This window comes from Callithrix jacchus, chromosome 14 (assembly GCF_049354715.1).
Source record: "Callithrix jacchus isolate 240 chromosome 14, calJac240_pri, whole genome shotgun sequence".
Lineage (NCBI taxonomy): Eukaryota > Metazoa > Chordata > Mammalia > Primates > Cebidae > Callithrix > Callithrix jacchus.
The window spans coordinates 71810337-71824309 of record NC_133515.1 but is presented as its reverse complement, the minus strand read 5'-3'; the positions used below and the strand labels follow the sequence as shown (position 1 = coordinate 71824309).

Below are 13973 nucleotides of genomic sequence, written 5' to 3'. Positions count from 1 at the left end.
GTACCAGCTATCACCCCAGCTCACACAGAGCCCTCAAGCCCTTGGGCCCCTAAGCCTCCCTCATCCCCGCCCAACCGGCTCCACATCCAGCCCCTGCCAGCCCTCAGGCCTGTGTCCCCTCTCCCAGAGTGCTCCTCTCTGGCTCTCCCTCAGTCCCCTTTACCCTCCAGGTTCCTGTTCTGCCAGGGCCCCCCATTCCCGACCCCAGAGGCCGTCTGCCTCTTCCTGACTGTGAGGCTCCAGCTTGTGGGCTTCAGGCCCCGCAGCCCTCTCCACTCATGTGAAAACCACGTGCATGGGCTCTCTCTGGCTCACCATGGAAGGTCCAACGGCAGGACCCAGAGTGAGGAGGACCACAGACGTTAGCCCAGCTGGGTCAGCCCTCCAGATGTCTTACAAGGCCAAACTCCCATCACGGTCAGCCCCACATCTGGGATTAGGCTGGAAATTCCAACAGCTCTCAGCTGCTAAGAAATGTGTCAAGTCTTCCCAGAAATTTCATGGAAGTGGGAAGCGCTGCAGGGTGGGGTGGGGGCAGGGGCACTCCTGCCACAGGACTCCTGGAGCTCTGGGGAAGCCCAGATGGCACAATGTGTCCACAGTTCCCCTGCCTAGCTCCCCGCCCGGTGAAAATGAAAGATGCCTGGGGCCAGGGTGCAGCTTATTTTTCGCTACAAGTCTGTCTACGGGTATGCATGTGAAACTCTGACGTTTCTGATAGACTGAGTTATTTTTTCCTGGAGAGAAAAATGTTGACATGACTTTGGAGGACTGTCTGCCTAGAAAATCCCCGATGCACGAAGAAGACAAGTTCCTTCCCTTCTCACACACGCACCCCTGCACACTCACGCACACACTCTGGAGGCCCTGGGGTGTGGGCCTCTTCAGGGCCTCACCTCCGCCTCTAGCACAGACCCATCCTGCATAGGACAGGATTCCGTAGAGCTGAGGCCTACAGGGTCCCGGAGCTGCCTTGGCTTCAGGCTGATTCTGCGTCTCAAGTATATTAGGTTCCTGCGGCTGCCATACCAAATCACTAACGACCAAGGGCCTTAAACAACACGCATTTATTCTCTTACAATTCTGGAGGCCAGCAGCCCAAAAGCAGTCTCACTGTGCTGATGTCAAGGTGTGCGCAGGGCCGCTTCCTTCTGGAGGTTCCAGGGGAGAAGCTGTTTTCTCACCTTTTCAGTGGCCAGTGGCCACCTCTGTTTCTCAGCTGGGGCTTCTTCCTCCATCTTCAAAGAGCATCACTCTCATTTCTCCTTCCTTCACGCTGTCCCCTTCTTCTCTGATTCTGACTCCTTCTGCACCCCTCTTCCAAGGACACTGAGATTAGATTGGGCACACCTGGGTTATCCCCATCTTGAGACTCTTCGTTGCATCCGCTGAGTCCCCGCTGCCATGTTTTGTTTTGCTCTGGGTTGTTTTTGTTTGTTTTGTTTTGTTTTTGAGACAGTTTCACTCTTGTTGCCTAGGCCAGAGTGCAATGGCGCGATCTCAGCTCACTGCAGCCTCCACCTCCTGGGTTCAAGCAATTCTCCTGCCTCAGCCTCTCGAGTAGCTGGGATTACAGGCACATGCCACCACATCCAGCTAATTCTTGTATTTTTAGTAGAGACGGGGTTTCACGTTGGCCAGGATGGTCTCGAACTCCTGACATTGTGATCAGTCCTCCTCAGCCTCCCAAAGTGCTGGGATTACAGGCATAAGCCACTGCGTCCAGCCCTCTGTTGCCATGTTAAGGTAACATATTCGAAGACTCTGGGGATAAGAATGTGAACACGTTTGGGGCCATTGTTCATCCTCCCATAGCAAGTGTCCCTCTCAGGGCCTCAATTTGTCACCCACAGCTTCAAGGGACAGTCTCCCTGGGCCTCTTCCAGCCCTGATGTTAAAGCAAAAGTCTCTTGCCTTATGGGACGTCCGATCAAATGGGCACAGCCCCTCCTCTCTCTCCTCAGTGTGGAGTCCTGGGTCTCATCAGAAGGAGGCCCTGTCTACTCTGCAGGCAGCACCAGGAGTCTGATGCCCTGACCCGGGGCCCTCAGCTTGCAGGCCGAGCGGAAGGAGCTTCCTCTATCTGTGCAACTTAGTTTAGGATCTTAATTACAACCGTCCCTAAGGCAGAGTCCTCCTCTGCCCACCTGTGAGGTGGGGAGAAGAATCCCAGACCCTACTCAAGGATGCTGGGTAGGGAGTGGAAATCTCTGAATGAGAGAGGCAGGGCTATGAAACACTCCTGACAATAATCCACATTGGCTTTAATCCCAAGAGCTCAAGCCACCCCAGCAGTGTGTGAGGCACTGGTCCCTGAAGTGCCTAGGAGTCCTTTGGAAGCCATGTGAGGCTGCTTCTATGGCAGGAGGGCTTCCTGGGGCAGATGGTACAGTGCTTTATGCCCAGAAACACTAAAATGCTGAGTCAACCTGCACATACTTATGGGAAGATGCAGCCACAGTTTGGTCCATGCTTTTCCCACTGCTTAATATTTTTTCACTCTTCTCTCTTGGATAGCTCTCAGGCATCACCTCCTCCAGGAAGTCTTCCCTGAAGTCTGCAAAAACTAAATTCCCTCCCTGATGCTCCCTGAATCCCACAGACAGGTTCGTTGTGTCCAGGTGAGGAACAGATTATATCCTCTAGACAAGAGAAATCCACTCACTGGCTTGGAGGCGCTGAGAGTAGAAGGGCCATGTCCGCTGAGATGGTGCTGGGCTCTGCTAAGCCTGCCCTCCCAGAGGATGCCCTCCCTGCCTCACCTCTCCAGCAACAAACAGGAGGACCCAAAGACAGGAGGGAAGACTTTATGATAGTGAAGAATCGAAGCTTCTTGCCGCTGGGAGCAGGTCAGTTTGCCTTCTCTTAACACTCAGATGCTGCTGCCAAGCTGCTGCAGGGCCCAGACCTAGGTGGGTGGTCTCCTCGCCCCAGAGTGAGGTACGAGGTACCACTGGGTCTACCCTGTATGCCAGACCACAGGTCAGGACACACCTGGAACCAGCGGTGTGCAGCTGGAGGCTGGGCAAGTGTACCTAGCTCTCTGGAATCCTTGCTTTCTCTGGTCGGATTATCCCAGGAGGGCTCCAGATCTTACCAGAACCCCCTTTCGTGGCTCCCTCTGCATTTCCTCTATCCACTGCCTACCAAAATAACCTTTCCTTGCAGAGGAAGGCAATAACAGCATTTCAAGGATTTCCCATTGCCCTAAGGACAAAGGTCAAAATTCTTGCTACAAAACTCTGATGGCCGGCAGGGCACGGTGGCTCACGCCTGTAATCTCACCACTTTGGGAGGCTGAGGTGGGTGGATAAGTTGAGGTCAGGAGTTCGAGACCAGCCTGGCCAACATGGAGAAACCCTGCCTCTATTAAAAATATAAAAATTAGCCGGGCATGGTGGCAGGTACCTATAATCCCAGCTACCTGGAAGGCTGAGGCTTGAACCCAGGAGGTGGAAGTTGCAGTGAGCCAAAATCACACTCAGAAAAACAAAAACAAACCCAAGACCCTGATGGTCTGACCTTGGCCATCTTGAATGTGAGCTGCTGCTCCTGATCCCCTCCTGCTTGCTCATTCCCTGCAGCCCCACTGGCCCTCGGTGGGGTCCCTGGCGTCCGTCCCCCCGCCCCCCACTGCAGGGCCTTTGCACCTGCTGCTCTCATCACAAGAAGCGCTGTCCCCACTCCTACCTCATCTCCAGTTTCCATATGGCTCTTGTTCATCCTTCAGGTCTCAGGTTCCATGTTTCTAATGCCTCCATCTAAATTAGAACTCCTCCCAACCACATTCTTAAACCATCCTATTATTTTTCTTCCTAGCACTGACCACAATTATAATTGATTCATGGAGTTTTCCAACTTTCTCCCCTAGGAGGCTACAAACTTATGGAGATAGGGCCCTCTCTGAATTCCTAGTATTTTAGTCCAGTGCCTGGGGCTATCAATAGGTGCTTAACACATAATTGCTGATTATCCCTGACGAGTCGCCCCACTGAGTACCTACTATATACCAGAGACTCCTGGGTGCTGGAAGGAGCCAAAGAGGCAAGAAGCCACAGCCCATCAACCTTGCAGGGCAGAGGTGTCAGCAAGGCTACGTGCTGGAGTGGGGGTGCCAGGCAGTCAGTGATCAGATTCTGCTTTTTAAGGGTGGATGGACCCCCAGAGACCAGAAGCCCTCTCTTCTGGTTCCAGCCCATGCCCTTTCCATGAACCCCCTGCCTTGATGATGGCCACGTCTCAACCACCTCTGTGTCCCCAGCTACCCAGTGACTGATGTGAGCGGAGTGAGCAGGGAGTAGCTGAAGCCCTGAGACAGACAGAGCCCACCAGGGAAGTGTCCAGAAGGCAGCTTGTGCCAGTATGACAGTTGGGTCATGTGCTGACCTGACTCCAGAGGTGGGGCCAGGCTTTCTCATGATCCCTTCCACGGCAGAGGAGTCAAGAGAAAGATCTGGACCTGAGTCCTGGCTCTGCCTCTTATTAGCTGTGTGTGTGGCCACGTTGCGCTCCCATTTTCTCACCGGCAAAATGGAAAAAATTGGGCACACCTCATAGGTTTGTTTTGAAGACTCCAGACGATGATGTATGAGGAGTCTGTAGTTCCGCAGCTGGCCCCCGGCGCTCTCAGATGAATAGTGGTGCAAGCACAAGCTTTCGTCGTTCCAGCCCCCCACCCTTCCATCTTCTCACTCCTGTTCTATGGGATCACCCTTCTGGAATCAGGAAAGCGATCTGATTAAACGGATTCACACTGATTCCAGCCCAAGCCTACCCAAAGAGATTCTGATTGATTTGGTCTGGGATGGGTTCTAAAACTCTTTGTTTTTATTAATCTTTTTTTTTTTCTGAGACAGAGTCTCACTCTGTCACCCAGGCTGGAGTGCAGTGGCACTATCTCAGCTCACTGCAACCACCACCTCTTAGGTTCAAGTGATTCTCCTGCCTCTGCCTCCCAAGTAGCTGAGATTACAGTTGTGCACCACTGTGCCTGGCAAATTTTTGTATTTTTAGTAGAGATGGGGTTTCACCATGTTGGGCAGGCTGTTCTTGAACTCCTGACCTCAAGTGATCTGCCTGCCTGAGCCTCTCAAAGTGCTGGGATTCCAGGCGTGAGCCACTGCACCTGGCCGTAATCCTTATTTTTTAATAAGCATCCCAGGTGATCCTGATGTTTAGCCAAGTTTGGGAGCCACTGGAAGAAATGATGATGAAATTCTATTTTAATAAAAGTCAACCTGTACCCTTGAAAATAGGGGTTCCCCTCTTCCCATGGTCCCTGGAACCAACCACAGCAAGTAGCGTCCCTCACTCCCCATGGGGAGGGTGGCATTCCTTCACAGCAGCTCTAATGGATGGAGTGGGGGTGGCACCAGCTGTGTCCCCTCCTGCAGCTGTTCCAGTGCCATGGCCCAGTGGAAATCACTGTGAAATTCATTCTCCACATCTCCCAAAGCTGGACCAGGTGGCAACTGGCTAGAGGAGCTGATCCCACCAGACAAGAGGCCTCTGCGAGCCAAGGAAATACACCCACCCACCTCCACTCAGCACAGGGCTCCCCCAGATGCTGCCTTCCTCAGCCAATGACTGCCTTTTGTCCCAAATCAGTTCATCCCCCGACCGGGGGTGGTGGGGGTGGGGGTGCCTGCTTTGCATCAGGAACAGCTCTTGCTTCTCTGCATGCTCACCCAGGGCTCTTGGCTTTGGGAGGTGGTCGGGGTGGATTCCACCTCGGCCCAGGGACAGCCCCGGGCCTGGAACACTGAAACAGAGCTGTCTGGGAAAATGAGAGAGGAGGTGAAAGGAAGCTGTGCACTGGGGCAAGCGCGGCCTCTGCAGAGTCCACTCCTCCCTGAGAATGACGGCGGGTGAGGCTTTCCCACCTCAGGTAATTCGGCTTTTTATGAGCTGCAGGGAGGTGCAGAGCAGGGATTTGGCCGAGGAAGAGAGGAGGGCACTGAATGAGAGAACCGTCCTCCGCCAAGGACACAGGACTGTTGACGTGGGAGAGATGGGCGCAGCTCTGGACCTGTGCCATGACGAGGAGGAAATGGTTTCCACTGAAAAACAAAGTTGAAAAACAGTTTACTGGAGGGAAGAGAAAGGAAAAGGAAAAACAAAACAAAAAAAAAAAAAAAACACCTCTAACTGTCTGATCATCAAAATCACCTGGGCAGCTTGTTAAAAATACAGATTCCAAAACTCGTTCCAAGTCAATAAAATATTATTCTTGGTAGCTCTGGGCTTCCTTTCCTTGTGGTTAAAAAATGTAGGTACCAACTCAGCCAGCTTGGAAGACCCTTGGGCAAGTGGGTGTCCGGGGTGAGGGGAAGCGAGACCTGAGGAGTCAACACAACAGATGTTTCCAGTTTCCTAATTGGATTTTTGGGAGAAAGGAGGGAAGGAGACACAACAGGCGCAGGAGAAAACTCCTGAAAGCCAGTTCCCTCCAGGCAGAACGTCTTCCAGCTGAGCCCAGCCAGTCCCTCTCTCCTTTCTCGTGCAAGTCTCCTGGTGAGTCCTCACTCTCCCGTTTCCTCCTCCTCCACCTCCCACCACCATGGAAGTCTGAATGATGTCCCCACAGATGTTCATGTCTTAAGGCCCAGAGTCTGTCCATGCCTCCTCATACAGGGCTTCCACCTGTGGTTAGATTAAGGCCCTGGAGGTGGGGACATTATCCTGGGTGATCTGGGTGGACCCTCATGGAACCACAAGAGTCCTCTGAAAGGGATGCAGGAGTCAGAGAAGAGGGTGAGCTGATGAAGGAGCAGATTGGAGTGATGCTCTTGGGAGATGGAGGAAGGAGCCGCAAGCTGAGAAATTGAGGCGCCACTAGAAGCCAGAAAAGGCAAGAAAATGGCTTCTCTCCTGGGCCCAGAGGGACGCCACCCTGCCGACACCTTGACACTAGCCCAGCGAGGCTGATCTAGGGCTTCTGGCCTCCAGAACTGTGAGAATACACGTGTGTTGTTTAAGCCCCTCAGTTTGCCGTGGTTTGTTACCACAACAGCCACAGGAACCAAATGCCCCTGACCTCTATCCTACCCACATTACCAACCGGCCCCTGCCAGGGTCTCCCAGGACCAAATTCTTGCCAGGCCTGGGTCCTGTCTCTCTTGGCCTCCTGCCAACATGATGTTTTCCCCATTGCTCATTGTTAAATCCTGTAGTGGCCCACTCTGCGGGTGTTCCTTGGGGCTCCATGCTCCTCCTCAGCCCCTTTCCAGCACCTTCCAGTCCCACCTCTCACCCCACCTTCCACATGGCCGTGTGGCCCAGGGTCCTCTTCTGAACCCTCTTCTCCTCTCACTCTCTGCTTTCTCTACTTCCTAGTGATAATCCTAAATCAAGGCCATGGGTCCACACCCTAATAGCCATGGGCCACTTACGCTCTCCTCAGCAAACAGGTATTAATATCGGAAGTGCATTTCCCACCTTCCCTGACTGTTGAAATCCAGTTCACCTGTTCATCTCTCAATGCCCCACTCAAACATCACCTCCTCCAGGAAGCCTCCCCTGTCTGTCATGCCATATGCTTGTTAACGGTGTCCATCTGTCGACCCCATGGGATTGTGTGCCTAATTTACAAATTAAACTTAGAAGCTAGGATCCACACTATTTTGAGACATAGAGATAAAGACTATACTCACATAACGTTCATTGTCAGCATATTGTTATACTTGATCTATTTTATTATTGTTGCTGTTCATCTCTTACTGTGCCTGATTTATAAAATAAACTTCAAAGCAGAGTCATGACCTAGTCAGCCCTAGACTCTCAGCACCCAGCACAGTGGGACCCAGCTCTGGGGCATCAACACCTGAGCCGGTGCTGGAGCTGTGGAAGCTGCCCTCTGCCATTCTCCTGCCTTCTGGCCTAGACCAGGCTTTCTTAGTGGGGTTCCCTGCCCTTAAAGATTTATGAGAATAGATGTCAAGCTTCCATTCTGGCCTTACCGGCCTCCAGACTCCTACACCGACAGGCCAGCCCCTGCAGTCCCAGCCGGGACACGAATCATTCCTCTCTTCAGCATATCCTTTGGTTGCTGCCTGCCTGTGTGTCCCTTAGGGGCCTTCTCTTGAGGCATCTCGGTGCTTGTGTTCAAGTAGCCCTTATTTTACCTCGTAATGGCGCCTAAGCACAAAGGTAGCCATGCTGGCAATTTGGATATGCCAAAGACAAGCCGTGACGTGCTTCCCTTAAGTGAAAAGGCGGAAGTTCTTGACTTAATAAGGAAAGAAAAAAGCGTATATTGTGCCAGACAATGAGATACTATGCTCCCAGACACCAAGAACTTTGCAGCCATTTAAAATTGTACTATCAGGCTGGGCGCTGTGGCTCACACCTACACTCCAACACTTTGGGAGGTCGAGGTGGGCAGATCACCTGAGCTCAGGAGTTCAAGACCAGCATGGTCAACACAGAGAAACCCCCATCTCTACAGAAAACACAAAAATTAGCCAGGTGTGGTGGTGCACACCTGTGGTCACGGCTACTTGCAGGGCTGAGGCTGGAGGATCCCTTGAGCCTGGGAGGTCAAGGCAGTGAGCCATGATTGCACCACTGCACTCCAGCCTGGGTGACAAAGTGAGACCCTGTCTCAAAAGATATATATAAATAGATCAAACAAAATTGTATTTTCAAAGATGATTTTAATGACCCAGGAAAATTCTTATGATGTAATTTATGTGGAAAAATATCAAGATTTTAGATCTCAGCTCTTAGCTCAGGTAGCTAGGATCTACAATGTAACATTTTGAGACATGTGGAAAAAGACCACAGTCACATAACTTTTACTGCAGCATATTGTTACAACTGATCTATTTTATTATTGTTGTTAATCTCTTACTGTGCCTAATTTATAAATCAAACTTTATCATAGGTATGTATGTAGAGGAAAAAAACATAGCGTAGATAGGGTTCAATACTAACCGCAATTTCAGACACCCACTGGGGGGCATGGGACACGTCCCCGGCAGGTAAGAGAGGACTGCGGCAACACAGGTTGTCCAAAGGACATTGCTCCCAGACATCAGGAACTTTGCAGGCGTTCACATCCCTTCACTTCATAAGCCCACTCTAGGGCTCTATCCTAAAGAAGTAATCAAAGACGTATGCAAAGATGTATGTGCAAGGTTGTTTATTAAATTATTATTTGAAATAATGAACAATGTGGAAACAGTTCACATGCCTAACACTAGCGATTGCTTTCGTAACCAGCACACCATACAATGGGATACTACGTGGCTGTTTTACATCATCTTTTCAAAGCCTATTTTAATGACCCAAGAAAATTCTTATGATGTAATTTATATGGAAGAAGATCAGGATTTTATATATAAGTATGTGCGTATATGCATGATATTATCCCAGTTTTATTTAAAGGTGTATGTGTATACAAATAATGGTTATCTCCATTTAGTGTGATTATTATGGAGTATTTTCATTTTATTCCTTATACTTTTCTAGACTTTTCATATGTTTACAATAAGCCTATATTTATATTACAATTTGTAATGCTGTTAGTGTTTTTTTAATGGGGAAATAATTCATTGATTACTTCTGTATAATTCACTGAAAACTTCTGTTTTCCTTGGGGCAGAACGTGGTGGGGTGTGTGAAGAAGACTTTGGGGCAGCCAAGCCATGCCTCTGCTCTTCGGGCCTGGAGCTTCCTGGGTCCTGAGAGGCCTTTTATGTGTGGGAGGTGCCCGTCCCCTGAAATAAGTGCTGTGGCTTGGGGCTGTGCGGGGGTATTTTTTATCAGGAGCCTGGACCAAGGGCGAGAGCACTCTGCAGATGTCATGGTGGGTCCTACCTGAAAGCGGAGGTCATTTTCAAGATCAGGTACTCGAGGAAGAAACTGGTCTTTCGAAGTAGAACGTGAACCTGAGAAGAAGGTGATAAAGGTTACAATGAGATGAAGGACTTGGTGGGGTCTCTAGCCTCTCATAACCTCCACATAGGATGGGGCAGGAGCTGGGAACCTCTAGAGGGTGCCTGGCTAAGGTAGGACCGGACACCCGGCCTCAGGAAGCTGGATTGGGTTTATGGTTCTTCTGGCTGCCATGTTTAAGTCCTGTTGTTTTCCCTTCAGATTTATTAATGCCATCTGGTATGAGTATAATCCTTCCAGGTTTCTTAGCTGTGCTTGTTAAAAGAAGCCAAAGACGGGGTTTCAGCCTAGTGTGGTGGCTCAAACCTGTAATCCCAGCACTTTGGGAGGCTGAGGTGGGCAGGTCACTCAAGGCCAGAAGTTCAAGACCAGCCTAGTCAAGCCAGCAAAGCCCCGTGTGCACTAAAAATACAAAAAAATAGTTTGGTGTGGTGGCACATGCCTATAATCCCAGCTACCCAGGAGCCTGAGGCATGAGAATTGCTTGAAGCTGGGAGGTGGAGATTGCAGTGAGCTGAGATCGTACCATTGCACTCCAGCCTGGGTGACAGCAAAACTCAGCCTCAAACTACAGCGAAGACTGGGTTTCTAGCTATATTTGGTCTGCGGAATTGAAAAGGTGATGGCATCCCTGGGGGCCAGCCGGAAAGAAGCCGTGGGAATGAAGAAACTTGACCCAAAGAGGAGGGTGCACAGAGGAAGGGGGAGTGAGGGCTGACTCATCCAGCTGTCTCTTCTAGCCAGGAATTCTTCCTAAGCTAAATCTTGGAGATTCTGGTTTGTAAAATAATAGCTTTCCTAATATTTGTCTAGTGTGTAAGTGCAAAATTATGATTAAAAAATTAAAAAGTCAAATACACAAAACCAAAATAAAAACAAAGAAAAATAAGCTAAAATTACCCCTTAGCTCACAACTAGTCAATGTTTTGTTGTATATCCTTCCAATGCTTTCCACAAATCAATGCTTTAAAAATCGGACTATTTTATATACCTCTCAGCTTTGTATTATTCTGCTCATTAGGCTATCAACTTATTTCCATGTCATTAGATGCTCTTCTACATCATTTTTAAAGGCTCAATTTTGTGGGTTTTTCTGGATGTTTCACAATGTATTTAACCCATGTCCTATTTTTGGACGTGTAGGTTGCTTCCCGTTTTCCAGGCTTAGAAGTCACAGGGAAGGACAACTTTGTAGCTAAATCTTTGAATGACCACTTATGTATATATTCCTTAGAATAAGTCCCAGAAATAGACTCCCTGAATGAAAGGACACTAGGGTTCGTTTCCATCCTGAGCAGACCCTGGGGTGGGTGGGTTGTTCTGGAGGTCTTGGCGCTGAGCCCCTACTCTAAGCTTCAGAGCCTCCCAGAACCTTAGTGCACGTTCCGCTACTCTAAACCACCCCGCCCCTCCTCTCCCCACCCTGCCCCAGGCTTTGGACTCACCCAGGAGAATGAATTACACCTCCCAGCCAGACGGGAGGCCATTTGTCTTGTGCTCTGGAATCCTGATTAGTTAAAATCTGGACAGAGCACATTTATTTATTTAGTGTATTTCTGGGTGGGCGGGTCCTAGCCCTTGGTGATCACCTTCTCCAGATCGGGGTGAAGAGTTTACAGGCAGGAGAAGCAGGTCCCATGAGCCAGAACAACCAGCTCAGGCGTTCACCCTGCGGAGCCACAGGGACCCCACTGTCCCTACCTCAGGCTCACCCCACTCCAGCTCCAATCTCCCCAGTCCTGCTTCCCTGCTTAGGAAGCTTTAGGCGTTGGTTCCTCGTCATAAGGCTGAGGTTGGCAGAAAGAAGGACTGGGTGGCCAGAGGTGGCCACATTGCCCCTCTGGCAGGAAGTGGACTCTCTCCGACCCCTCCTCTCGGGGGCTCTGGTGGCCTCTGCGGGGCCTCTGGTTGTCTGAACACATCCATCTGGGATTTGATGCCTTTATTTAGGCTGAGACCCTGCAAATGCCCCCTTGAGAATCCTCAGGGATCCAGGGTTCACTTGTCCCCGGAGAAGCAGACATACCTCCTCACCCGCCTGCAGCTTGTCCTATGTGTCCCATCTCCTCAAGTGCAGACAGGCCAGGTCTCCCCGAAGCTCATCAGATCACCAGGGAGCTCTGTCAAAAGGCAGTTCCAGGGCCTCTCCCAGGAGACACTGACTCTCGAGGTCTGGAGAAACACCTGGAACCTGTATTTTCCCAAATGGGTCTCCCGACTCTTCCCACATTCTTGTCTTCTTATCTCTGGTTTCCACTGATGGGGAACAAGGCATGTGACCCCCAGGATCAGGCAGGCCCAAGGCGGGTGAGGCAGTGAGAAGCAGGCGAGGGGACAGGGCTGCTTCCTCAGGCAACCTGGCTTCAGGAGGTTTGGCAGCTGAGCTGCCTCTCCTGGCAGCGGCACTTGGCTGAGGGTGACATGCAGCCACACAAAGCCACCCTCACAGCCTCTCTGGCCGTGAGTCCCCGGGCCTCACTTGCCGGGATGCACACACACGCCTCTGGCCAGGCCGGGCCTGCGGGGGTTTGTGGCCTGGAGAATCAAAGAGCCGCCCTGAGCTCAGAAAACACTTCCTCTAGAAGGTTCTGGTAACGCACACCCACTCTGAGGAGAAAGAGCCTCTGTGGGCTATGGTGGGTCTGTGCAGACAGAGGCCCACACACCACCATCCTGTTCCAACACCTCCCCCTGCCTGGCCCCAGGTCTTCTGCCAGCCCAGGGGACTCAGGTGGGCCAAACCTTTTCACTCTGCCCGCCTCTTACACACACAACACGGCAGGAGGGTGAGCCTCTCTCTTTCTCCACCGGGGCCTCTGAGGCCTCCTAGGGCGGGGTTGGGGGGTGCCATAAGCCCCTGTGGGCTGTGGTCCCACGGATGCCCTGCTCAGTTCCAGACATAGTCATATTTGGACTTTTCACATCAAAGTAGTGAATTAAACATACAACAGAACACATTCCCTCCCGCATACAGTGGCAACCCCACCCCTTCATCCGCTCTGGCCGAAACCTTGGAGTGCCGTCCTGAAGCCTTCCTGACCCACTTCCCATCTGCCGGGGCAGCCTGTCAGTAGGATTCCAGTTTCTTCCAGAGCCCACCCACCTCTCACCACTTCTCCGTCACTTCCCACCTGCACGATTACAGCAGCCCCTGTCGAGGCCGTGTCCCACCAAACCGCCAGAGGGGAGAACGCTTCCTCTAGAAGGCTCTGATGGAGTTGGGTGGTGAGGGGGAAGGGGGTAGCCCAGGGCCAAGCCACCCCAGTGACCCCACGTGTGTTCAGGACCCTCCCGCCCACATTTGATTTCATCTCGGCTATTCTTGTCAAGACATGCAGCTGGTTAGTCCTGACCAAGTAAGGTTCCTTATTTGTATGCTGTCAAATCTTATCACAAATCCCCCAAATTCTTTTTCAGATCTCATGCCCTCATTTGGAGTTTATGAAATCTACCATGCTGATAGGGACTCCTCCCTGCCATGGGGACTCCGAGCCATGACTCAGAGCAAGACACTTACCAATCTGGGGCTTCTCCGAAGATGCTGAGACCAGGGCCTCTCTCAGTGACAACGCCCTGCTTGGAAGCCACTATGGGATGATCTGCAGCAGATGTGATGCTGCTCTAGAGGCTCATGAGTGACACAGGAAAGCTGGGCCCCATCACCCATGGGGATGCTCCTGCTGTGCTCTGTCAGCAGGAGGGATCCTGCTAGGAGCTTTATCAGGACCCATCCTTTTTTTTTTTTGAGATGGAGTCTCACTCTGTCACCCAGGCTGGAGTGCAGTGGTGCAATCTCGGCTGACTGCAACCTCCGCCTCCTGGGTTCAAGTGATTCTTTTGCCTCAGCCTCCCGATTAGCTGGGATTACAGGCATGCACCACCGTGCCCAGTTACTTTTTGTATTTTTAGTGGAGAAATGTTTCACCATGTTGGCCAGGCTGGTCTCGACCTCCTGACGTCGAGTGGTCCTTCCATCTTGGCCTCCCAATGTGCTGGGATTACAGGAGTGAGCCACTGCTCCCGGCCAGGTCCCATCTTTGCATGGGATCCCTGGTTCGGTGCTGGATGACATGGAC

At 51.3% G+C, this 13973-nt stretch overlaps 1 long non-coding RNA gene across 1 annotated transcript; it reads right to left on the bottom strand.

The window, feature by feature from the left end:
• Positions 1–1052: 1052 nt before the first annotated feature.
• LOC103787988 (uncharacterized) lies at positions 1053–12271 on the bottom strand. The gene is made up of 4 exons (XR_613784.5): positions 11924–12271; positions 9820–9890; positions 8935–9094; positions 1053–6059 (listed from the first exon to the last, which is right to left on the bottom strand). It is a non-coding gene; the product is annotated as an uncharacterized LOC103787988 (long non-coding RNA).
• Between the last annotated feature and the right edge of the window lie 1702 nt (positions 12272–13973).